At 43.7% G+C, this 26153-nt stretch overlaps 1 protein-coding gene and 1 pseudogene across 2 annotated transcripts in view; both read left to right on the forward strand.

Moving 5' to 3' along the window:
* The window catches only part of NAALADL2 (N-acetylated alpha-linked acidic dipeptidase like 2), a 1571070-nt gene that overhangs the window by 357611 nt on the left and 1187306 nt on the right, over window positions 1-26153 (forward strand). The gene's annotated exons all lie outside the window — the stretch shown is intronic.
* Window positions 3159-5293, forward strand: LOC309551160 (elongation factor 2-like; annotated as a pseudogene). Its single transcript has one exon. The product of its transcript is annotated as an elongation factor 2-like (transcript).

A 26153-nucleotide genomic window follows, 5' to 3' on the forward strand; every position in this document is an offset into this window, starting at 1 on the left:
ATCATGATCAGGCATCTAAGTGCAAAGCACGAGCTGCAGTGGAGTAGACACCTTCAAAACCAAGAAAGGTCTCTGGCTCCTCCTGCTTCCTCTTCTGCTGCAGTCTCGGCCTCTCCATCCACCTCTGTAGTGATACCGGCACCTGCCACCCCGCAAACAGACGATCTGTCAGCAACACCACCACCTGGGTCACCAACCATCTCCACAATGTCCCGTGGAAGCGTTCAGCTTTCCATCTCCCAAACACTTCAGAGGAAGAGAAAGTACCCCCCTACCCACCCAGCCCTGAATGCCAGCATTTCAAAATTCTTGGCCTTTGAAATGCTGTCATTCCGTCTGGTGGAGACGCACAGTTTTAAAAGCCTTATGTCGGTGGCTGTCCCACAGTACGTCGTGCCAGGCCACCACTACTTTTCCAGGCAAGCCATCCCTTCCCTGTACAACCAAGTGGGGGAAAAAATCAGGTGTGCACTGCGCAACGCCATCTGTGCCAAGGTCCACCTAACTACCGATACGTGGACCAGTAAGCACGGTCAGGGGCGTTATATCTCCGGGCGCTATATAACGGCACACTGGGTAAATGCAGTGGCGGATGGGCCTGAGGCGGATAGCAATTTGGCGCATGTCCTTCCACCACCGAGGATTGCAGGGCGCTTTAGTTTGCCTCCTGTTCCTAACTCCTCCTACTCCGCTTCCTCATCCTCTACCGCCTCCTCATCCGGTCAGCGTAACATCTTCACCACCAACTTCAGCACAGCCAGGGGTAAATGACAGCAGGCAGTTTTAAAACTTGCCTGTTTGGGGGAAAAACCACACACCGCGCAGGAGTTGTGGAGGAGCATGGAACAGCAGACAAATGAGTGGTTGCTGCCAGCGAGCCTCAAGCCCGGCCTGGTGGTGTGCGATAATGGGCGAAATCTCATAGCAGCTCTGGGCCTAGCCGGTTTGACACACATCCCTTGCCTGGCGCATGTGCTGAATTTGGTGGTGCAGAGGTTCCTTAAAAATTACCCCGATATTTCAGAGCTGCTGCAGAAAGTGCGGGCCGTCTGTGCGCACTTTAGGCGTTCTCACCCTGCTGCTGCTCGCCTGTCAGCGCTGCAGCGTAACTTCGGCCTTCCCGCTCACCGCCTCATATGTGACGTGCCCACAAGGTGGAACTCCACCTTGCACATGCTGGAAAGACTGTGCGAGCAGCAGCCGCCATAGTGGAGTTTCAGCTGCAGCACGCACGTGTGAGTCGTTCTGCGGAACAGCACCACTTCACCACCAATAACTGGGCCTCCATGAGAGACCTGTGTGCCTTGTTGCGCTGTTTTGTGTACTCCACCAACATGGCCAGTGCCGATGACGCTGTTGTCAGCTTAACTATCCCACTTCTATGCCTCCTTCAAAAAACGATTCGGGCAATGATGGAAGAGGATGTGGCACAGGATGAAGAGGTAACATTTCCAAGGCTTTCAGGGCAGTCATTCGCAAGTGGCTCCGAGGGTGGTTTCCTGCACCCACAAACGCCAGGGACACAATTGTCCAGCAGGGGCATAGTTCTGGAGGATGAGGAGGAGGAGATGGAGAGGAGATGGAACCATGTTCACAGCAGGATGGCACCCAAGCCAGCTCATGGCCATCACTTGTGCGTGGCTGGGGGGATACAGAGGACACAGATGATACACCTCCCACAGAGGACAGCCTTTCGTTGCCTCTGGGCAGCCTGGCACACATGAGCGATTACATGCTGCAGTGTCTCCACAATGACCACCGAGTTGCCCACATTCTAACTTGTGCTGATTACTGGATGGCCACGCTGCTGAATCCCCGTTACACGGACAACGTACCGTCCTTAATTCACTCACTGGAGTGCGATCGCAAGATGCGCGAGTACAAGCGCACGCTGGTAGATGCGATGCTGCTGGCATTCCCACCTGACAGCGGGGCCACAGTGGAAGCACAAGGCCAAGGCAGAGGAGGAGGAAGAGGTCGCCAATGCAACCAGGGCACCGCCAGCACCTCAGAAGGCAGGGTTAGCATGGCTGAAATGTGCAAAAGCTTTGTCAGCACGCCACAAAAAACAGCAGCACCAGCAGCTCATATGGAACGTCTTAGCAGGAGGCAGCATTTCACCAACATGGTGGAGCAGTATGTGTGCACACGCCTACATGTAGTGAATGACGAGTCTGCCCCCTTCAACTTCTGGGTCTCCAAATTGGGCACATGGCCTGAGCTTGCCCTTTACGCCTTGGAGGTGCTGACGTGCCCTGCAGCCAGTGTATTATCTGAACGTGTATTTAGCACGGCTGGGGGCGTTATCACAGACAAGCGCAGCCGCCTGTCCAGAGACAATGTGGACAAGCTCACGTTCATTAAAATGAACCAGGCATGGATCCCACAGGACTTTTCCGTACCTTGTGCAGAATAGAGATGGATACCGACCTTACCCAGCCATTGTTCTATTTTTGATCTTTCTCACTCTTTTGGGGTGTACCCTCATTTAAAATGACTGAAAAAAGCAGTGTTGGCTACCTCGTCCTCCTACACCGCCGCTTCCACCTACACCGCCCATAGGTGTGTGCAGCCTATTGCATTAGGGTGTGCACCCCAAAGTTTAAATACACATGCATGTGTTTGCCTACATGTATATGGCCCCGGTACATTACTCTCCCTGCTGGCAAAGTGAAATAGAAGTGTGTGGCACTTCTCTTATGGCAGAGCAGGTCCGAGGGAGATCTTTTCCATCTCCTCATTGGCAAACAGAGCAACAATGCTAATGTGCCCTAGGTGATTAGGGAGTGCCCAGGCACACCATGCACACCCTGTGCGCATGCCTATGACACAGCCACATCCACCACCACCTCAACCTCCCTCCTACTCCATATGGGCCTCGTCCTTCACAGATGAAGAACATTGTTTTATTTTTCTGTTTTTTTTTTGTTGTTTTAAGTTATTTCCCTATCCACATTTGTTTGCAGAGCACTTGCCATGCTCTTAACTACGTTTTGCTGCCATGTGCCTGAAAGTTCGGGTCCCCATTGACTTCAATGGGGTTCGGTGTCCGGGTAAAGTTCGGAAAAAGTCCGGGACACGGGACCCGGACTTTTTTTTCAAGTTCCGCCGAACCCGCCGAACACGGACATCCATGTGTCCGCTCAACTCTAGTCATCATCTCTACCTACGGAGAGGGAGAAACCGGACCTATGGCCAACATCATGATCGACCCAGTAGTTGGCACAGTTGGCTTTGGTTCTGGTCTGCACGGCTGGGCTTTCACTCTGAAACAGTTTGCTGAGATGTACGTTAGCAAATTTGCTGCCAAAGGAGAGAAGGCACAGCTTCCACCAGCAGAACGCGCAAAGAAAGTAGAAGACATGATGAAGAAGCTTTGGGGAGACAATTACTTTGATCCAGCTTCTGGTAAATTCAGCAAAACTGCCACCTCTCCTGATGGAAAGAAGTTACCCTGTACCTTCAGCCAACTTATTCTGGATCCTATCTTCAAGATATTTGATGCCATCATGAACTTCAAGAAAGACGAAACTGCCAAACTGATTGAGAAGCTGGATATCAAGCTGGATGCAGAGGACAGGGACAAGGAAGGAAAACAACTTCTGAAGGCTGTAATTAGACGCTGGTTTCCTGCTGGAGATGCCTTGCTTCAGATGATCACAATCCATCTGCCATCACCCGTTACTGCACAGAAATACTGCTGTGAGCTCCTGTACGAGGGACCACCCAATGATGAGGCTGCCATGGGTGTGAAAAACTGTGATCCTAAGGGACCCCTGATGATGTATATATCCAAGATGGTGCCTACAACTGATAAGGGACGTTTCTATGCCTTTGCCCGTGTTTTCTCTGGGATTGTATCTACAGGACAGAAAGTGCCTATTATGGGTCCCAACTACACACCAGGCAAGAAGGAGGATCCCTACCTTAAACCTTAAATCAGAGGACCATCCTGATGATGGGTCGGTATGTTGAGCCCATTGAGGACGTCCCTTGAGGTAACATAGTTGGTCTTGTCGGTGTTGACCAGTTTTTAGTGAAGACCATCAGCACCCTCAAACATGCCCACAACTTGCTTGTCATTAAGTTCAGTGTTAGCCCTGTTGTCCGTGTGGCTGTGGAGGCGAAAATCCCAGCTGACCTCCCAAAACTGATTGAAGGTCTAAAACGTCTGGCCAAGTATGATCCTATGGTGCAGTGTATAATTAAAGAGTCTGGAGAACACATCATTGCTGGAGCTGGTGAGCTTCATCTGGAAATCTGCCTTAAAGATCTGGAAGAGGACCATGCCTGTATTCAAATCTGAGTCGGTTGTATCATACCGTGAGACTGTAAGTGAAGAGTCCAGCCTGCTCTGCTTGTCCAAGTCCCCCAACAAGCACAACCGTCTGTATGTAAAAGCACGGCCGTTCCCTGATGGCCTGGCTGAAGACATCAACAAAGGAGACGTCAGTTCCTGACAGGAGTTGAAGACTCGTGCCCGCTACCTGGCAGAGAAGTACGAATGGGATGTGACCGAGGCCAGGAAGATCTGGTGCTTTGGACCTCACGGAACAGGACCCAACGTCCTTGTTGATGTTACCAAAGGTGTCCAGTACCTCAATGAGATCAAGGACAGTGTTGTTGCTGGCTTCCAGTGCGCCACCAAAGAGGAAGTTCTGTGTGAAGAGAACATGCGTGGCACCAGGTATGACATTCACGATGTCACCCTGCATGCTGTGTGCCATTCATCGTGGAGGTGGACAGATCATCCCCACTGCAAGAAGCGTGCTCTATGCTGCTGCCCTCACTGTCCAGCCCAGGCTAATGGAGCCCATATACTTGGTGGAGATCCAGTGTCCAGAGCAAGTTGTGGGTGGCATCTATGGTGTGCTGAACAGGAAGCGTGGACATGTCTTTGAGGAGTCCCAAGTGGCCGGAACCCCTATGTTTGTTGTAAAAGCCTATCTTCCCATCAACGAATCATTCGGCTTCACTGCTGATCTCAGGTCTAACACAGGTGGTCAGGCCTTCCCTCAGTGTGTGTTTGACCACTGGCAGATCCTTCCTGGAGACCCCTTCGAGGCCAAAACTCGCCCATCACAAGTGGTAGCTGAAACCCGGAAACGCAAAGGCCTGAAGGAAGGAATCCCAGCCCTAGACAACTACTTAGATAAATTGTAACCGGTCGCCTGCCATTCTCATTAAACTAAGCTCACTACACCGGCAGTCTGTCCCTGCTGATCCAACACCACGCACATTGTTTGCCCAGGAAAACAAGACAAAAAATAAAATAAAAACTCAATAATTAAAATGGTCAATCAATAAATAATGAAAAGTGCATAAATATCGCTGTAAAACATCCTTCAAAGGAGAGGGGTTAAAAAAGTCCAAACAAATCCAAGGGAAAAGTGCACAGTGCTTTAGTAGTATTCAGATATAAGGTGCTCCCACTCAGTGCCAATATCCTCCACCAGTGGTTCTAGCCTCTCACCTGAAGGCTGAGAGAAAACAGCCTTAATCCAAAAAACAGCATGGTCTTAACTCCACACTGGATCAACGGATCTTTAACACATATCCCCTTCTCTCAAGTACAGGTCAAGATGTTCCCAAAAAAAGCAAGAGGCGGATCATTATGCATAAACTACCACGTTTATTAAAAACAAGACAGCCTCTTACTTGAATTAGAAGAAAATACAGTGATTCCAGATAACAAGATAAGCAGAGCCTCGCTCCGCCGACAGGGACTGCGGGTGATGTCACAATCTCCTCCTCCTTCCGCAGGGGGGCAGATATATTTGCCCATTAAGTGGCCCTTTCTCTGAAATAAAACCACTAATAAATGTATTTGTCCAAAGGCTTTTAGTCCTCCTTTAGACTTTGCGGCCCCTCCAAACGACCCCCATATCATAGGATATAAGGGGTAATCAAGACGAAGCCTTGGGAGCAGTGGGGGCCAGGAACACTGCAAATGTTGCTTTATAAAGATCCTTTGCATAGCAATTTCTCTTCATTACAGTGGGAGTCTGCTGTTCAGGTAATGAAAGATTTGAGAAATTATTTCTTCAGCTTTTAATCAAGAAGTTTAACTGCATAAGGTTAGACAAAGCTATTAGCTAGAGAGGGCATTTAAAAAAAATTGTAATTGCAATGGAATAATTAAAATATTGCACAGGGCATATAAACTTGAAATATCACATTAAAATTGCTTCAAAGTGAGTAAGTCATAATATTTGCAGACCAAAATAAACTACAGTTCCTCTTTAACCACTTAAGGACCGGAAGGTTTTACCCCCTTAATGACCAAGCCATTTTTTTGCACTGTGTAATTTTTACTGGTAATTGCGCAGTCATACAATGCTGTACCCAAACAAAATGTATGTCCTTTTTTTTCTCATAAAAAGAGCTTTCTTTTGGTGGTATTTGATCACCTCTGCGGTTTTTATTTTTTGTGATATAAAAAAAAAGACCAAAAATTTTGAGAAAAAAATTAATTTTCTACTTTTTCTTATACGAAATATCCAATAAACTTAATTTTTGTCATACATTTAGGCCAAAATTAACTTAGCTGCATGTCTTTGATAAAAAAAAAAACACCAATAAGTGTATATTTATTGGTTTGCAAAAAAGTTATAGCTTCTACAAACTATGATGTATATACTATAATTTACGCAGATTTTACTTTCTGACTTCCTATCTTATTTCTTGAAGTGGTAAAATAACAGGGCGGTACAAAACCCCCCAAAATAACCCCTTTTTGGAAAGTAGACACCCCAAAGAATTTCTTGAGAGGCATGTTGAGCACATTGAATATTTAATTGTTTTGTCACAGGTGTTTTAAAAATTGCAAAAAATAAATCAAACTTTTTGTTTTACGCAAAGTTGCCATTGAAATGATATTTTGCTCACACATGCCATGAGTATATGTAGAATTACACCCCAAAATGCATTCTGATTCTTCTCTTGAGTATGGGGATACCCCATGTGTGAGACTTTTTGGCAGTCTAGCTGCCTACAGGATCCTGAAAACCAATCAACACCTTCAGGTTTTCTAAGAGCGTAAATTTTTGTTTTCACTCCTCACTACCTATCACAGTTTTGGAGGCCATAAAATGCCAAGATAGCAAAAACCCCTCCCCCCAAATTACCTCTATTTAGAAAGTAGACACCCTAAGCTATTTGCTGAGAGGCATGTTGATCTCGCTTTTTGTCACAACGTTTTGAAATTTGAAAAAAGAACAAAAAAATAAAAAAATACATTTTTCTTTTCTTCCTTCATTTTCCAAAACAAATAAGAGCTGAAAAATACTCACCATGCCTCTTAGCTATTACCTTGGGGTATCTACTTTCTAAAAAAAGGGGTCATTTTGGGGGGGGGGGGTTTTGTGCTATCTTGGCATTTCATGGCCACCAAAAGTATGATAGGTAGTGAGGAGTAAAATCATCAATTTACGCCTTTAGAAAGCCTGAAGGCAGTGACTGCATTTCGGGTCCTGTACGCGGCTAGACTGCCAAAAAGTCTCACACATGTGGTATCCCCGTACTCCGGAGAAGCAGCAGAATGTATTTTGGGGTGTAATTTCACATATACTCATGACACGTTTGAACAATATATCATTTAAGTGACAACTTGTGTAAAAAAAAAATAACAAAAAACATTTTTGTCATTTTCCCGAAAATTGTGGCAACATATAAAATATTCCATGAACTCTACATGCCTCTCAGCAAATAGCTTGGAGTGTCTACTTGGGTAATTTGTGTGTGTGTGTGTGTGTGTGTGGGGGGGGGGGGGGAGGTGTACTATCTTGACAATTCAGGGCCTCAGAAACTGTGATAGGTAGTGGGGAAGTAAAATTAGCAATTTATACCCTTAGAAAGCCTGAAGGCGGTGATTGGTTTTTAGGGTCCCGTACATGGCTAGGCTCCCAAGAAGTCTCACAAATGTGGTATTCATGTACTCAGGAGAATGTCTTTTAGGGTGTAATTCCACAAATCAAAACCAAAAAAGGGAAAATTATCTGTGCTTAGAACACACTAAGCAAACATAGAAAGGCAGCCAACCATACAGGTAAGATTACACACCAAACTTAAATACATAAAACAAGGTAACACCAATAATTGATCAAAATCAGTAAAAGTCCGTAATGAGGTTAAAAGGAAAGTTCATCCAACACTAGTGAGTGAAATGGAATGAGCTTCATCAATCACCAATCCAAACTGCTTACCAGATAAAATTGAGCCTCAAATTATAGAGCGGTCATAAATGGCAAATATGGCAGATATCCTTTAGTGGTGACACCAGGTATCATAGAAGGGCGACTTTCAATAGTTTTAGAGAGAAAGCACTGCAGCCAGGAAAACTTCAAAGTAACAGAGTACATAACACAGAGGCACCAGAGGGCCCAGACAGCAGTGAAACCTTTGAGGTTTCAGTGCCCAAACTTATACATGTGCAGCAATTCCACAGATAGCCATGGCATGTGTGAGAAATATATTATTTAGTGACACATTTGTGAAAAAATTTTCTTTAAATTTCCCGAAACTTACTAGATGATACCAGTGGCGGTCAATAGATTGGGGTGGTTGGGATCCCCCTCTCATTGGAATTTCGGTACTTGGACATACAGGTAACCCCAGAGCCATTGGATTATGCACGTCTCAATTTAACCCCTTTACTTGCGCGATTTCGTGAAAAAGTTAAAATTTGGTCTAGGTTGCTCCTGTCAAAATGATTCCCATGCTTCAACTATTATATGCTCTCCACAACTCCCCGGTAATCATCCCGCTGCGTTTGTTTCGCATCGTCAATTCTATTTTTAGATCCCTTTTGTGGCTATCCAAAAATCCAAGGATTAAGCTGGAACACCTTCAGTGACCTAAGGACCTGGGTGGGTTAGCGGTCCCTAATCCCTGGTTGTACTACCTGGCCTCACAGCTTCAACATATCGTCCGGGCCATTAGTGAGAAAGAGGAAGGGTCGGTTGCGTGCCTTCTGGCACACACCGTGGGTCGGGGGGATGTAGCTGCCCTTTTGGATCCATGCGGCTAAGGAAGTCTAGTAAAAAGTTCCCAACCTATGTCCTCATGCAAAAAACATGGAATAAGGCTCGCCACTTACAACAGGTAGCGGGGTTCACGAGACTCAGTCCTATTTGGGCGAATGCTAGATACTCGGAGTTGGTATATATTGTCCTATGGCGCCAGGTGGTTGGTATATGGCATTTCCCATCTGAAACATATATTCCGCAATGGAGTACTCCGTTCATTTACTGAGCTGAGGGAGGCATTCTGTCTTCCTCAATTCATGCACTTTTATTATCTCCAACTTCAGCATGCGGTTAGGGCTCAGGAGGGGGAAGATTTATGGGTACATTCCCCGGCACCAATTTTTCATTTTATGTCCACGGTTGATAACTTTAAGGGATTTATATCACATTGCTACTCCCTGCTGCTGGGTTTTTTTATGGACCGGCATCCGTTGGGCATGGTCCCCCGATGGGAGAGGGATGTGGGAACATTTGAGCTCCTTGAATGTGGCTCAGAGATTGTCTCAATTGCATATTCTGTACAGAACGCACTACACCCCCGCCAGGCTGCACAGAATGGGCAGGAGAGATTCTCCAACTTGTGGCAGGTGCATGAGAGATCATGGGGATTTGGTACATCTCCTATAGAGGTGCCCCAAACTTCATATGTATTGGAAGAGTGTGCTCGACACGCTATCAGGTGGCGTTCGGGGTCCAGGTGCCGGAGGATCCTAAGGTCTGCCTGCTGGGCATCATGGGAGGTGTTCAAGCCTTTGTGCCGCCTCAGCAGGCTCTTGGCCGGGCCCTGTTTCAGGCACGGAAGCTAATTCTGCGGCACTGGATCTCCCCTAGGGCTCCTTCGGTTAAGGAATGGGTTACTGCAATGGGTGATATTCTTAGATTGGAGAAGTACATATACCAGCATAGGGGCAGCTCAGGCAAATTTGATAGGATGTGGGCTCCTTGTTTGGCTGTACCGGGCCTGGCCCCGGTGGATCTGATACTTCACAATATAATGGCTAGGGTGGTTTTAGGCTTGGGGTATGATGCATGACTGGTTCTTGTCTACTGTTCTGCTCCTGGCTTTTCGTGCAGCTGGATGGCAGCGGGAACAGGGGGCAGGGGTGGAGAATTACCTTGCTTGTGATGATGTGGGCTACGGGTTGTTTGCAGTTCGATTTTCTTTTGCACTGTATAGCTAATTGTATTATAGATGATCTTTATTGACTATGGTCTGTCTGATCTGGACTCTGTTATGTTTTTTGTTTATAATTCTTTAATAAAGTTTTTTCTTGATAAAAAAAAATTTCCCGAAACTTGTGGCAAATGATAAAATATTCCATGGACTCAAAATGCCTCTCAGCAAATAGCTTAGGGTGTCTACTTTGCAAAAAGGGGACATTTGGGGGGTGTTTGAACTGTCCTGACATTTTATGCCCAGTTTTAAAAGCTTATGCCACACATCACCCACTCCTCTACCCACTTGAAAACGAAGTATTTTCTGAAACTTTTTGTTTACATTAAGGCTCCATGTACACGAGACGTTAGAAAAAACGTCCTGCAAAGCTATTTCTGACGCCGGGAAAAAGCAGCTGTTAAACGTGCTTTCAGTAGCTTTTTCCATTTGCGTTATTGCACGTTTGGCCACGTTGCTTTTAGCAGCGTTTTTCTGCCTCCATTCAAAATCAATGGCTCCCTATGGGAGCCTATTGATTTGAATGGAAGGCGCACCGCAAGTCAGATCAGGATGATCCGACTTGCGGCGCGACCTGCACTGTGAGAATCTTAAGGGGGAACTCCACCCAAAAATGGGAAAAAAATTGCGTGGGGTTCCCCCCCAGGTTCCAAACCAGGCCCTTCGGGTCCGGTATGGAATTTGAGGGTAGCCCCACGCCGAAAAAACGGCGTGGGGTCCCCCCCAAAATCCATACCAGACCCTTATCCGAGCATGCAGCCCGGCAGGCCAGGAAAGGGGAGGGGACGAGCGAGCGGCCCCACCCCCCCTGGACCACACCAGGCCACATGCCCTCAACATGGGGGGGTGTTGGTGCTTTGGGGCAGGGGGAGCTCTGCACCCCCCACCTCAAAGCACCCTGCCCCCATGTTGATGAGGACAAGGGCCTCATCCCCACAACCCTGGCCGGTGGTTGTGGGGGTCTGCGGGCAGGGGGCTGATCGGAATCTGGAAGCCCCCTTTAACAAGGGGGCCCCCCAGATCCCGGACCCCCTCCCTGTGTGAATGGGTATTGGGGTACACTGTACCCCTACCCATTCACCCCATAAAAGATAGTGTATGTAAATAATGACAGGAGACGTTTTGGAAAGTTTATTAAAAATCTTCATCCGGCTCTTCGGGGTCTTCTCCTCTCCGGGGGTCTTCTGCTCTTTTGCTGTCCGCCCTTCTGCTGTCCTCTCCTCTCCGGGGGTCTTCTGCTGTCTTCTCTCCGTGGGGTCTTCGGCTCTTTTGCTGTCCGCCCTTCTGATGTCCTCTCTTCTTGTCTTCTCCTCTCCGGTCTTCTGCTCTTGTGCTGTCGGCTGTCGGCTCTCCTTCTTCCTCCGGTCCTCATCCGACGACGTCTCCAGCGATTATGCCGGCCTCTGGTCTCTGCAGCTTATTATATAGCCATTAGGGGCGTGGCCGCCAGATGACGTCATCGGGAGACCACGCCCCTTGTGTCACATGTGACGTCACATGTGACACAAGGGGCGTGGTCTCCCGATGATGTCATCTGGCGGCCACGCCCCTAATGGCTATATAATAAGCTGCAGAGACCAGAGGCCGGCATAATCGCTGGAGACGTCGTCGGAGGAGGACCGGAGGAAGAAGGAGAGCCGACAGCCGACAGCACAAGAGCAGAAGACCGGAGAGGAGAAGACAAGAAGAGAGGACATCAGAAGGGCGGACAGCAAAAGAGCCGAAGACCCCACGGAGAGAAGACAGCAGAAGACCCCCGGAGAGGAGAGGACAGCAGAAGGGCGGACAGCAAAAGAGCAGAAGACCCCACGGAGAGAAGACAGCAGAAGACCCCCGGAGAGGAGAAGACAAGAAGAGAGGACAGCAGAAGGGCGGACAGCAAAAGAGCAGAAGACCCCCGGAGAGGAGAAGACCCCGAAGAGCCGGATGAAGATTTTTAATAAACTTTCCAAAACGTCTCCTGTCCTTATTTACATACACTATCTTTTATGGGGTGAATGGGTAGGGGTACAGTGTACCCCAATACCCATTCACACAGGGAGGGGTCCGGGATCTGGGGGGCCCCCTTGTTAAAGGGGGCTTCCAGATTCCGATCAGCCCCCTGCCCGCAGACCCCCACAACCACCGGCCAGGGTTGTGGGGATGAGGCCCTTGTCCTCATCAACATGGGGGCAGGGTGCTTTGAGGTGGGGGGTGCAGAGCTCCCCCTGCCCCAAAGCACCAACACCCCCCCATGTTGAGGGCATGTGGCCTGGTGTGGTCCAGGGGGGGTGGGGCCGCTCGCTCGTCCCCTCCCCTTTCCTGGCCTGCCGGGCTGCATGCTCGGATAAGGGTCTGGTATGGATTTTGGGGGGAACCCCACGCCGTTTTTTCGGCGTGGGGCTACCCTCAAATTCCATGCCGGACCCGAAGGGCCTGGTTTGGAACCTGGGGGGGAACCCCACGCAATTTTTTTCCCATTTTTGGGTGGAGTTCCCCCTTAAGATTCTCACAGTGCAGGTCGCGCCGCAAGTCGGATCATCCTGATCTGACTTGCGGTGCGCCTTCCATTCAAATCAATAGGCTCCCATAGGGAACCATTGATTTTGAATGGAAGAAAAAAAACGTATAACGTGGCTGAACGTAGGTTCATCACGTTCAGTCACGTTTAGTCACGTTCGGCCGCGTTTCTGCGTTTGAAACGTCGGGAAACACACGTTCGAACGCAATATAATTGCGTTCTAAAAAAAGTCCCTGAACGCAACTGCCTGCAAATGACTGTAAACTACCATGTGTACATGGACAGATAAGATAACATGGAGCTGCGTTCAGGGACTTCTGAAAAAAACGCCCAACTGCTCCTAAACGTCCATTTCCAGCGTCCCGTGTACATGGAGCCTAAATAATTATTTTTTTTTAGTAAAAAACTACTTTGAACCCCTAAACATTATACATTTTTAAAGCAGATGCCCTGCAGAATAAAATGGAGGGTGTTGCAATTGTTTTTGGTCACACGGTATTTGCGCAAAGATTTTTCAAATTCAATTTTTTGGGAAAAAAAACATTTTTTTAATTGATTGCACAAATACACTATATGATGCCCAATTGTTTGCAAAAATTTACAAGATGATTTTATGCCGAGTATTTAGATACTAAACCTGACATGCTTTAAAATTGCGCACGCCCATACAGCAGCGACAAACTGCATACATTTTTAAAAGACTTTAAAAGACTTTACAGGTTACCACTTTATATTTACAGAGGAGGTCTACTGAAAGAATTAGTTTCCTTGATCTGACTTTCGCGGCGATACCTCACATGCACGGTGCAATTGCTGTTTACACATGACATGAGACCCATGATTGCATTCGCCTTTGTGAGCAAACACGGGGGGGGGGGGGCAGGGGTGCTTTCATTTTTATTTTTATCAATATTATTTATTTTGATTTTATATTTTATTTTTTAACCTTCCCTTTCATTTTTTTGTCATCACAGGGAATGTAAATGTCCCCAATTATAGCAATAAGTAGTGACAGGTACTCTTTTTTTGAAAATATTGGGGTTTATTAGGCTCTATATCTCTCCTATGCCCTAAAAGCATCTGACCATTCCAAGATTGATGTGATAAGATACTTACCCAATTTCCCAATGGCATTGTTTATATCTGGCGAATTCGAAGTCATGAAATGCTCCTAGCTTCCGGTTTCTTAGGCCATAGAGATGATTGGAGCCATTATGGTTTCCAATAAGCTCTATGGGCAGCTGACGGAACTACCTGCTGCAGTCTTGGGTTGCCTGGTGGGACAGGAGTGCCCAAAAAACTGTGGAAGGTGGCGGGATGGGGGGGGGGATTGGAGTCCGCTCCCACTGCTTATAAAAGGAGTCTAGCAGCTAATTGGCCACGAGGATTGCTCTTACATGAAAGCCGACCATTGGTGGTAAAAAACTATACCGAAATGATGCCTAAACCTGCAGGCATCATTCTGGTATGACCACTCAAAAGTCCATCAACATACCAGTTTGTTGCTGTTCCTTGTTGGGCATCTATTGTAAGGTTCTTTTTTTTTCATGCAGCCTGTGGGCTGAACGAAAAAAGACAACCTAACAGATTCCTATATTCACATTGATCTTTCAATTGACCATGGGCTGAACAAAAAAAAAAGAACATAACAGATTCCTCCAGTCACATCGACCGATGTGGATGAAAAAATCTCTGCCAAGAAAAGTGTTAAAAAATATATGGCCAAGCATAGGGGAGATCCACCCTCTGTGTCCACCTCATTCCCCTATACTTCGCCATATATGCTCTTTTTTTTAACTGCGGTGGTGAAAGCATCTCCTACAGCACTGCAATCATTGATTTACATATATGCTGAGAGCAAAAGCTGTTACTGTCAGGATAAACAAATCAGTGCTGCAGCTGAAGGGTGTACCTGCAAAGCAAACAATGGTTAACAATAAAACACAGTAACAATAAAACATTACATTATAATAGTATACAGTACAGTAAAACAATAGAAAGGCAGTATCTGCAAAGCAATTTATGGTCAACAATGAAAAACAGTAACAATAAAACACTACAGTATAGCAGTGTTTTATAAAGTACAGTAAGAACAGAAAATTAACTCCATAAAACAACTATTTTTGGATTTTTTAATTTTTTAATTTTTTTATAACTTTTTTACACTTTTTTTGTAACTGTAAGAAAACTTTAAATGTTGCAGGCTAGGGTCTCTCAAAATGCTATCGCCATCTATCATCTTTTGAGACCCTGTGTGAAAGTGTGCCTTAGACTGTGCCATGCTGTACCCTATACCTATACTCCACTAGTGTGTGGTAGCTATGGAAACAGTCCCCGATGCAGAGGCCAGGTTGGCCAGGACAGGAGAGACAAAAAAAGCAGGTGTCCCACCTATATCCACGTTTTCTAGAGACACAACATCTTCTTTGGGGTGATCTTTGGGTAGGATTACCAGGGAGGACATCCGGAAACTACTTTTCATGCAGCCGGCTCACTGCATCTGGATTGTGAATTTGGGCCACTGCACCTTCTGGATATAAAAGGGCTGTAATGATCTCTTCCTGGAATTTTAGCAAGGATCCACTTCTTCCTGATGCTTTTTATAGCACATAAGCTATAAGCTAAGCTTGGAATAAGTAAATAGACACTTTATTGTACCAGTGTCTGGCCTTATGGGCAATTAAGTATGGTGCCATCATTTGGTCATTAAAGTCCCCCCTCCCATGTTAAGGTTGTATTTGTGGACAAAGAGGGGCTTCCCAACAAATCCAGTTACCGTTGTAATTTGGACAGTCAAATCTGCGTGAATGGAAGACAGAACAAAAACATTCCGTGTGTCCCTCCACTTCACTGCAAACAATTCATTACACTTCAAGCAGGCTCTCTCCCCTGTCTAAGTCAGGAATCTACAAGCCGTGGAGGAAGCCCTGGTGATTAGGTTGCACGGTGCCACATGAGCCAATTCCAGAATCAAAAACATGACTAAAAAAGTGGTACGCTTGTGTAATTATTGTCCATGTATAAATGGTACCCCTTGCCGAAAAGGGGGACACCAAGTCCCAAACAATCTTGCCACTGCTCCCTATGTAGTCTGGGCAGTCGGGGGGCTCCACATTGCTATCTTTTCCCTCAAAAAAACGGAAACTGCATGTATAGCCTGTTGCCCTGTCACAGAGCTTATACAGCTTGACCCCATATCTGGCATGCCTGCTGTGGAGAAACTGTTTAAGAACAAGGCAGCCAGAAAAGTTTATCAGGGACTCATCAATGCAGACAGCTTGTTGGGGCATATACAAGGCTGCAAATTCTTGGTTGAAGTGATTTACGAGGGGCCGAATTTTGTGGAACCAGTCTTATCCAGGGTCAACCTGAGGATGACAGTGTTGATTTTCATTGCAATGCATGAACCGCAAGATTTGCTCGTATCTAGTCCTGGTTGTGGCAGCAGATAACACGGGCATATAATGAATTGGGTCAGTGGACCAATTTGACCTCAACTCACTCTTTTTAGTAATCCTGTGAGACCCAGAAAGGTTTTAAATTAAGAAACAGTGTTACATTTCCAAGCAAATTCTCTGTCAAGGGTCAAATTTAGATTTGCGGTGATAAATTGATCGACATATAAATTGATTCAGTCCACAATAGATCTGTACAAATCTTCCATGAAAAACAGCTCATAAAAATCAAGAGGAGTAAAATCATCTGTTTCCACCTGAACTCCGGGTTGGCCAGTGAATTGGGGAAGTACGGGCGCTGCAGAAGTGGTGTGCTCCCAATCTGGATTTGCAAGCGCATCAGGAAGTACACTATGGGTCTACGGGCCTGTTTTTGAATTATTGGTGGCTGTGGGCCACTACTTGTGCTAGCCACCACACCAGTTTGAACTGCACTTATGGGACTCGCCACATCACCAAGTGATACTGCAGTGCTGGTTTGTCTACGACCAGGATGTACTAGGCCGCTGGTACTTGCCAGTTCACCAGAAGGTTGAGCGGCACTAGTATAGACACTCTGCTGCATATGAGAACCCTGTGATTGTTGCACCTCAGCAACAGAAGAGCCGGGTCGGGTATGCCTGACCTTAGTAGGGACCACTACTCCATCCTCAGAGCTATCTGCCAGGGTGCCACTGCTCTACAGGTTCTAATACTGAGCCTGATTCTGACAGAGAGGTTTCCCCATCACTCTCATCTGTCATGCTCAGCATCGTTTATGCCTCTTCACTAGTGTAGCTCTGTTTGGACATTTTGGCCAATAAATTTATAGGTACCTAGTGTGACTCACAGGTAAAAAGGCACCTAGTTATCAAGAACAGTTTGAACCGCTGCCAAAAAATGTAACTGCTAGCGCTAGCAGAGATCAGGCCTGACTCTGCTAATGTGCGGTTTTGTGTGCTGTGTATTGAAAGTGACAGTAATATGCTGATGCTGCACTTCCTGTGGAGGGGCTAAAGGCAGGTGATGGCAGGTGTCGGGGCTGATCCTGCTAACGCTACATTTTGGGAACACTATAGTATAATATTGGGGACACTAGTATAGTTTTGATCTGATCAAAAATATTGATCTGTTCAGACACTATACTAGTAATGGAGATGTTTAGTGTGTGTGTGTCGCTTACAATCAAAGGGTTAAAATGTATTACTAAATATGTGGCGGGCAATCTGACGCTATCCTGGATTGGCACTAACTAACATTAACGCTAACTGACATCACCTGTAACACTAATACAGTGATCAGAAAAAAGATCGGTACACTATAAAAGTGACACTGTGACAGGGCAGTGAAGGGGTAACCTGGGGGTTATATCTTTATTAGGGGATATATGGCGGGTACCCTAAATCTTACTGGGACAGACACTAACTGCCGCTAACTAGTGCTCACACTAACTGCCGTCACCTGTGACACTAATACAGTAATCAGTAAATTATCTGTATACTGTAAATAGTGACACTGTGACAGGGAGTGAAAGGGAAACTGGGGGGTGATCAGGGGGTTAAATATGTGCCTATGTGTACTGGTGTCAGTGTAGTGCTTGCATACTCACTGTTGATGCTCTCTCCTCTCACGCTGGAACCGAAAAGGGCTCCAGGAGAGGAGATTTCATAATTTCCTGTGCCTGCTTTTACATTACACAGGCACAGGAAAATCTGCCATTGATCAGAACCAATCACCAGGTCCAGGTCATAAATCATTGGCCTGGACCTGATGACTGATTGGTTCTGAACTAAACGTTAATTCACGCAGCTGAGCCACCTTGCCACAGTAAAACTGTGGCGGTTGGTCGGCAACTGGTTAAACAGTAGGTTGCAATGTAAAGTGGCTCACACACTTTTATACTCCTGGCTTAAAAACATTAGTTCCAATGCAAGGAAAGAGATATTTCTAACCACTTCAGATATCTTCTATCACAAATAAAATGCACAATGAAAACACACCAAAGATCCCCTTACACAGTGAAAAATAAAAAAGTAAGTTCCCCTAAAGAAATTGTTGAAAATGTACACGTTGTTATGTTTACAATAGCTGTAGTTGGGGATCCAAAGTCTAGCTTTTTTATCCATGTTAGGTAAATGTTTTGAGAAAAAACTAAGTAAGTTAAGTCAATCTTGAGAAAGTGACAACTATCAGCAAGTCACTCAGGCAAACCGTAGCTTTTAAAAATGATTGCTTAAGAAGAGAATTACATTTCCCAGAACTGCAGTGATGCAAGTAATTTACCACACTTTCTCTGCTATCAGAAAACAATATTTTTTTTAGATTCATAGCAATGCATTGGTCTTGAAGAAGTTAGTGCTTATATTTATATCATTTCAGAAGTAAAGATTAATTTATGACTCTTAGTAAAATGTATTATTCAAGAAAAACTGTCTCTCTTTTCGTATGCTTTAGTTTACCAAGCATGATAATCAAATATAAATGTACAGCTGAACTTTCAAATTAGTTTCCAACCTTAAAGGCAAACTTTAACTGAAAGAAGAAATTACTCTGTGTAAATGAACATTTTGTAAGATTTATAAATAAGTATGGGCAAATATAAGGAACAGAAGGCATCACTGAGTCTTCATTTAACTTCCTCTTAAATTAAAGCCTCCTAATTAAATTTCCAATTCAAGAATTAAATGTTTCATGACTAAAATACATATTTAAAACATTGCAAATTGTAATTAAGTCTCTATCTTTAACCAAAATACCCTTGAACATCACGACAGGAAACCTGAATATATACCTAGGGACAATGGTAGTGTCAAAACATAATGATGTTGCAGAGAAAGTGGAACATCCTAAAATCTATTTCCACCGAGTTCCATCCAATTGCTACAGCTGTTACACAGCCAAATTTGATATGCAGTATTTTTAAATTTCTAGAAGTAGCTGCAAAAACAAGTAACATTGTTGCACATAAAAAAGTGGGAGAAAGTTATGTAATACATGTATATTTGTAACCTTTCTAAAAATCACAAGTCACAACTTCAATACAGGTACAGTTTTAGGCAACATTTTATAAGAGAGAAGCAGATTTCAGAGTTTTCAAAGTTGAACAAATTATATAATAAAAAGGGAATCTCACGGACAATGAAATGCTAGACACTAACAAAAAATACACCAGATTAGACATTTGTAGTTAGCGAATTGGCATACAAAGTAGCAGCTGTGCTGCTTAACTCCCCTATTGCCCTGGTGGGCAGAGACTGACTCAGAGCATAGCTCTGACTTTGTGTTTGTTGGTGGAGTAAAGATGTACCTCTTAGGGTTAAGTGTATATGGAACATGAATCAAAGCAATAGAACTGTTTTGCATGCTTGTTTGTTTTGATCCATTTTAACATAAAGGTTCAGCTAAAGTTAAGAGCAGATGACAACTGCTACAGATCATTTCACTTGTAGCAGCTTTCCTTTGGGTAAGCTTTATGTCCATGGTCCGATATTTCAGTAGCTGGAAATATTCTTTAGTTTATTAAAAATGCCAACTCAATAGTCAGCTGAAAATTCACAATCATCTGGATTGTTTTTTTACAATAAAAATAAAAAATAAGGAGGGGACCTCCTGTGCAACCAAATATAGTGAACACAGAGAAGGTTGGCTCTACACCACCTGGTAAAAATGCAACAAAAAGACCCAAGGCGCTCAACCATAGAATGGGCTAGCATTTATATGTAATAAACCCATGCATCCTTTCGACCAAGTCCTGTGCTGCATGCATATAGTTCATATTCCTATCGCACACCTTCCTGGTTTGTAGGCTCGTGTGTACTGGGTGCTGAAGCGATCACCAGTTGGCAACTGGATTAGTTACAAGTAAATACATATTCGTAAATACATGCCTGACGAAGGGGTCCTGTGCGGCTCCGAAACGTTGCACCATTTTTTGATGTGATCGTATCTTGAATAAAGTTTTTTGGACTGATTTTGCAAGATCCTTGGTGTGCTGGCGATTATGTATTTACCTGTGCTGCATGCATTCCACTGGAGGAATGGAGATTCAAAGCAAAGCATCTTGTTCCATCTGCACAATACTTGACACTTCAATTCTTACATAGTTACATAGTTACATAGTTACATAGTAGGTGAGGTTGAATAAAGACAATAGTCCATCCAGTTCAACCTGTGTAGGTGTGTGTGGCTGTAATCATCTCACATACCCCTGAATGTTCTGATCCTTGAGATGTAAGTCTAAGAGTCTTTTGAAAGCCACCATACTACCCGCAGAAACCACCTCTTGTGGTAGAGAATTCCACAATCTTGTAGCAACAGTAAAGAACCCCCCACGTTGCCTGAGGTTAAAACGCTTCTCCTCTAATCACATTGTATGACCTCGAGTCCTCATGCAATCCCTTCGAATGAACAGCTTTTTTTCTAAGCTGGGATCCCCATTAAGATATTTATAAATTGCTATCATGTCCCCCCTCAGACGTCTCTTCTCCAGGGAGAATAAATCGAGCGATTGTAGACGCTCTTCATAGTCAAGGTCCTCCAATCCCCTAATTAGTTTAGTTGCCCTTCTCTGGACTCTCTCCAGCTCCAACACCACCCTCCTGAGGACTGGCGACAAGAACTGGACAGAATACTCCAGATGCGGTCGGACCAGAGTTTTATAAAGTGGAAGGATTATAGTCTTATCTCTGGAATACATCCCTTTCTTTATACATGCTAATATTCTGCTGGCTTTGGCAGCTGCCGCTTGACATTGCATGCTGTTGCCTAATCTATCATGAACCAAGACTCCCAGATCCTTCTCCATTTTTGATTCCCCCAGGGGTTCCCCTCCTAAAGTGTATTGTGCTTTTATGTTTTTAGTCCCCAAGTGCAAAACCTTACACTTCTCCACGTTAAACCTCATTTGCCATGTCGTTGCCCACTCTGTAATTTTGTCCACGTCATTCTGTAGGATATCTGCTTCATGCTGTGCAGTTATTGCCCTGGCCAATTTTGTGTCATCTGCAAAAACTGATAACGCACTACTGATCCCGTCCTCAATGCTGTTTATGAATAAATTGAACAAGGTTGGTCCCAGGACTGAGCCCTGGGGCACCCCGCTTACAACCTCAGACCAGTCTGAGTATGCGCTGTTTATTACCACCCTTTGGACACGCCCTTTAAGCCAATTCCGTATCCAAGAGCAAACTCTGCGGTCGATGCCTGCAGACCTTATTTTATAAATTAAGCGCTTGTGGGGAACTGTATCAAACGCCTTAGCGAAATTTAAGTACACCACATCCACTGGTCTCCCCCTATCTTGCTCACAGCTTACCTCCTCGTAGAATGCTAAGAGATTGGTTTGACAAGAACGCCCATTTGTAAACCCATGCTGATTACTGCTGATGATGTTGTTGTCTTTAGCAAACTCTACGATATAGTCCCTTATCATCCCCTCCAGAAGTTTACATACTATTGATGTCAAACTGACAGGCCTATAATTTCCCGGGATATGCCTCTGGCCCTTTTTGAATATCGGAATCACGTTAGCTTTCTTCCAATCCCCTGGTACATCTCCTGTCCTAATACTGTCAGCAAAGATCAGGAACAGTGGTCTGGATATAACCTTACTGAGTTCCTTGAGTACTCTCGGATGTACGCCATCCGGGCCTGGTGATTTGTTTGTGTTAAGTTTATCCAGCCTTTCCCTGATTTCACCCTCTGTTAGCCATAGTGGCAAGTCCTGTGTATTACTACTAACCTTACAGTCATGGTCAGTGTACTCCTCAGTTTCCTGTGTAAAGACTGACGAGAAAAAAGCATTCAGCACGGTTGCTTTTTCAGTGTCCTCTGTAACCATCCCCCCATCATCGCTAATTATGTGTGCAATATGCTCTGCCCTAGTTTTTTTGCTGTTGATATATTTAAAGAATTTCTCACCCAGTTTGACCCACATTCATATATCCTTATTCATTGCCGTTTTACTAATTAGCAGGGCAGAGTGCCATGTTCATTTTTACTTCTTCAACCCTGTCTTTCAGCCCTAAAGATCCATCCTATCAAGTATGCCTGGAATTTCCCCTTTATATTGGTTTTCCAATACAAAAGCAAAACCCATATTTTTACCTCTCTTTATGAGGTCTGCAGGATACTGGAGATTCTGCAACTATTACCTTCAGATGTGTCTCCTCTAAACACCCCATCCAGGTCTTCTTGTCTCTCACTGATCTGGAAGAGGGTTACCTCCCTCTGATCCACTGCTTCTTCTTGTCCTGTGATTTGAGCATGGGATCTGTGCTCCCCTGATCTCCAGTGCGGTTTCTCCTGACCTCACTAGCATTCTTCAGTTTCTTTGTTTCTGGAATATTGCCTTATTCTGCTTGGTTAGATGCGGTGCATATATTTACTGTATTCAAAGAAATTGTATCGACCATTTCTTTACTTATTCGCAATTTTTTTTCTGGCTTTCTCCAGGGCATTATTTTTTCCCTTTCCTGGCCTGACCATTCTTCAATTATTTGAGTGCTGCTCTCTTTTTTATTACCCCCCAACCTCAATTTAATTGGTGGCTCTACAAGTCTCTGCTAACTACATATGATTCTCATTTAAAAATCCACAAGGGTTCATACAGGACTATGTCCAAACACAAGTTTATAGGTGGACTGTTACTTTCTAATATATAACATTACTACTTAGCGGCCCTATTGGACCATACCCGTTATTGGTGGAACCTATCACTGGATAAACCTTGCGCACCATAATGCCATACTCTTCCTCTCGCACCTTCCTACTCTCCATCCTATCTGGTGATTAAATGATAGCTTCACCATTCCCCTCTATTAAAGCCACTATTGAAGCTCCTAAATAAATGGATACACTACCACCCCCCTCTAAAGTTAGCCAAAATCTCCAGATACCTATAAATATCCTTGAAATTCATATTCCTCTCCTAACTATGATACCCAGGGAGAGATATGTAGTTACATTTATACAGGATTTATTTACATATACACATATGAAATAATTTAAAGAAATACAATACTCATTCTCAATACCTTCACCTGACTTTTATAAATATTTAAAAAATTCTAAATGTTTTACATACACACCCTATCCACTTTAAATATTTAGGTTGATCAATCTCTTTACCAGTACTATGAGCCCCCTACATCACCAATCTTTTTTTTTATAACAACTTACAACAGAAATCATTATTTACCAAATTTCCCTTTACAAAATGGGAACAAAATATTGGTAAAGAATTCTCTTCTTATAAATGGCTACAAATATACTGATCACTTTATGCCTCCCCTCTCTTCGCTGTTTCCTGGGAATTAATGTGTAAAGTAACTCACAGATGGTATCTCACTCCTTACAAGATTGAAAAATTCTATCCCAATGCCCCCTCCCAATGTTGGCACACATGTAGATCTATAGGCTCTCTTATGCATATACTCTGGTATTGCAACTCGCTATATTCCTACTGGAACAACATATTTAATCTCCTTTTAGAATTCACACCTTCCCCTATCACACCTACAATTGAAATGGCTATATTTCACCTCAATATTGATGAAATATCCTTACAAGCCAGAGCTATTGCAATACATTTATTATTATTAGCAGCAAAACTCACTATCTTAAATAGAAGGAATATTGACCTGTCACCATCTTTTACTGAAACTACTGTAATAATGATCTCAATTGTTCCGATGCTCTTGAGAGAATATTTGCTTCTAAAAACTCTGATACATCCAGATTTTACCTAAAATTGAACTTATGGCTCTCACATCCTCGATGTACTGTATGATAACTTTACACTGACTGGTATATATGTTTACCTTTACAAAACACAAGGATATATAATATATGGTACTCTGACATTTTCTTCATTCTTCCTCCTTTTCCTTTGATCCTACCTCACCATGCCCTAGAATGACTACCATCCTCCTTTCTGTACCCCTATTCCCTTTTGTTGGCAATAAGAATAGACAACTTCTAGAGATTGTCTCACTTATAATGTTTCACACAATCCACTTCCTGTCCCTGGATATAATGTATAATTTGTAATAAGTTCACTAAAATATGCTGTCTGCCGTGGTAACCACTCTGTTTGTATTACTTTTTGAATGTTATTTCAATAAAGAAAATTTTCACTATAAAAATCCACAAGGCCAACAGGACCTATTTTCAAATCAACACAGTCAGTCTCTTTCCCTATCCTCCCTTGTGTGGTGCACACACCCATGTTGAGGGGGATCATATTAGTCTGTCTGTGGCTTGTAAAAAGCAATGAGATGATAAAATATAGTTCTTAAATTAATTTAAAAAGTTAATAACTTGTATCCTTCTTCTTTATCTGTGAGTAACGCAATGCTTATAAAACGTGACAAAAATACAACTGATCATTCAAACTATCTTCCAATCTCTTTGATAAACTTGGAAATTAAATCACTAACAAAATACTGGCAATCCACCACCAATCATTTCCTGTACTCCCTGAACCACAAAGATCAGGTTGGATTTGTTCCCTCCACCAGGCCAGCTATAATGTTTGTAAAGTCACCCATCTGAGTCATCTTATCCACCAGAAATGCATTTTGGGATTTTTGTTTTAGCTAGATATTTTCAAAGCTTTCTGTACAATAATGTTGCGTTATTTATACTATGTCTAGAATTTTTGTTTTTTTGGTCCTAATCTTCATATCTGGATCTCGACTCTTTACCAATTCCCTTGTGAGATGTATACTTGCCCTTTTTTTTTTTTAAATATTGGGGTATACTGCAGAATTCATCAAGACTGACCTCTTTACTCCATCCTTTTTATTAACTATAGAACTTCTAACCATGATGCTTATGCTTATTAATGAGGTGAACAGTAGGAGAGTGGAGGTTGCTGGCCTTCATTTTAGAACTACTACCTAGCCATTATTGTTCCTTGCCTCTTATTTTCAGCTAAACTGTTTCTGCTATCACAGGATTATGCATTAATAGTAATCAATGTAAATTGGTTGCTTTAAATGTCACTCTCAATCCTGCAAATGGGTGTATGTGATTCCTGCGCTGTCCGGAGTCTTGGAGACTCCCTGATGCTGCACCACTGATACTGATACTTAACAGTTAAAAGAATATTATAGTGGGGGTAGTGGCGCGCTTCAGGGGCTGGATGTCGGTGTATAAATAACAAAAAATATTAAATTAGTGTGTGTTGGGTATTAATTTAAAAAAAAAAATTTGTTTCTATAATTATTCGTTTTGATAGGTGTACATCAATAAGTGCTGATTGGAAAAAGTGCTGAGTGCTTTGGTGTTAGATGTGCTACAATATTAAATATAGATCATAAATTTAGGTAGTTCTTATTGTGATAGGGCAAATCAAAGTGCAATGTGCTTAATAAATCATCAAATACGTGAAGATCAATTAGCGTATATCTGATAAATATCCAGGTGTGCTGACATCAAATATTACATCAAATAAATAAATATTCCACCAATATCATCAATAATTATAAAAACTTGAATACAATGTTCCTATTAAATAAATAAATAATATAGTGACATATAAACAATGGTGCTCATCTAAAGTGCTGCATGTCTCCTACAATCACCTTATAAACTCCAAAAAGTGACCACAATGAGTATAAATAAATGTTCATATATTAAAAAGATATATATAAAAATTGTTTCCAAAAAGAGAGTCCCAGACTGTTCCAGAGTTGAATTGCAATCCTTTCTCTTATTTATGGGCGTGCTTAGTGTGGGTAAAGTGACTTGATATCCTCCACCTTGTGTGTCACCTCTATGTGCACCAAACTCTCACCTTAAGAACCAAGAAAATACGCCTGTGGTATATTTCCAGGGTAGTAGCAGATGCTGCTCTCCTTAAACGCTATCCATTTTCAATCCGGGTCACCGGTACTGATTCCCACTAGATCTGAGTTCCCTGGACTCTTATCCGCTAATGACCGATTCGGTCCGCTTTCCTCGCACTAACCTCCTTTTTATCTCAAAGAAATAGGGCTATCATGGTGTAGTATTTA

The sequence above is a fragment of the Pelophylax lessonae genome (genome assembly GCF_965119305.1).
Source record: "Pelophylax lessonae genome assembly, chromosome: 3".
Taxonomy (NCBI): domain Eukaryota; kingdom Metazoa; phylum Chordata; class Amphibia; order Anura; family Ranidae; genus Pelophylax; species Pelophylax lessonae.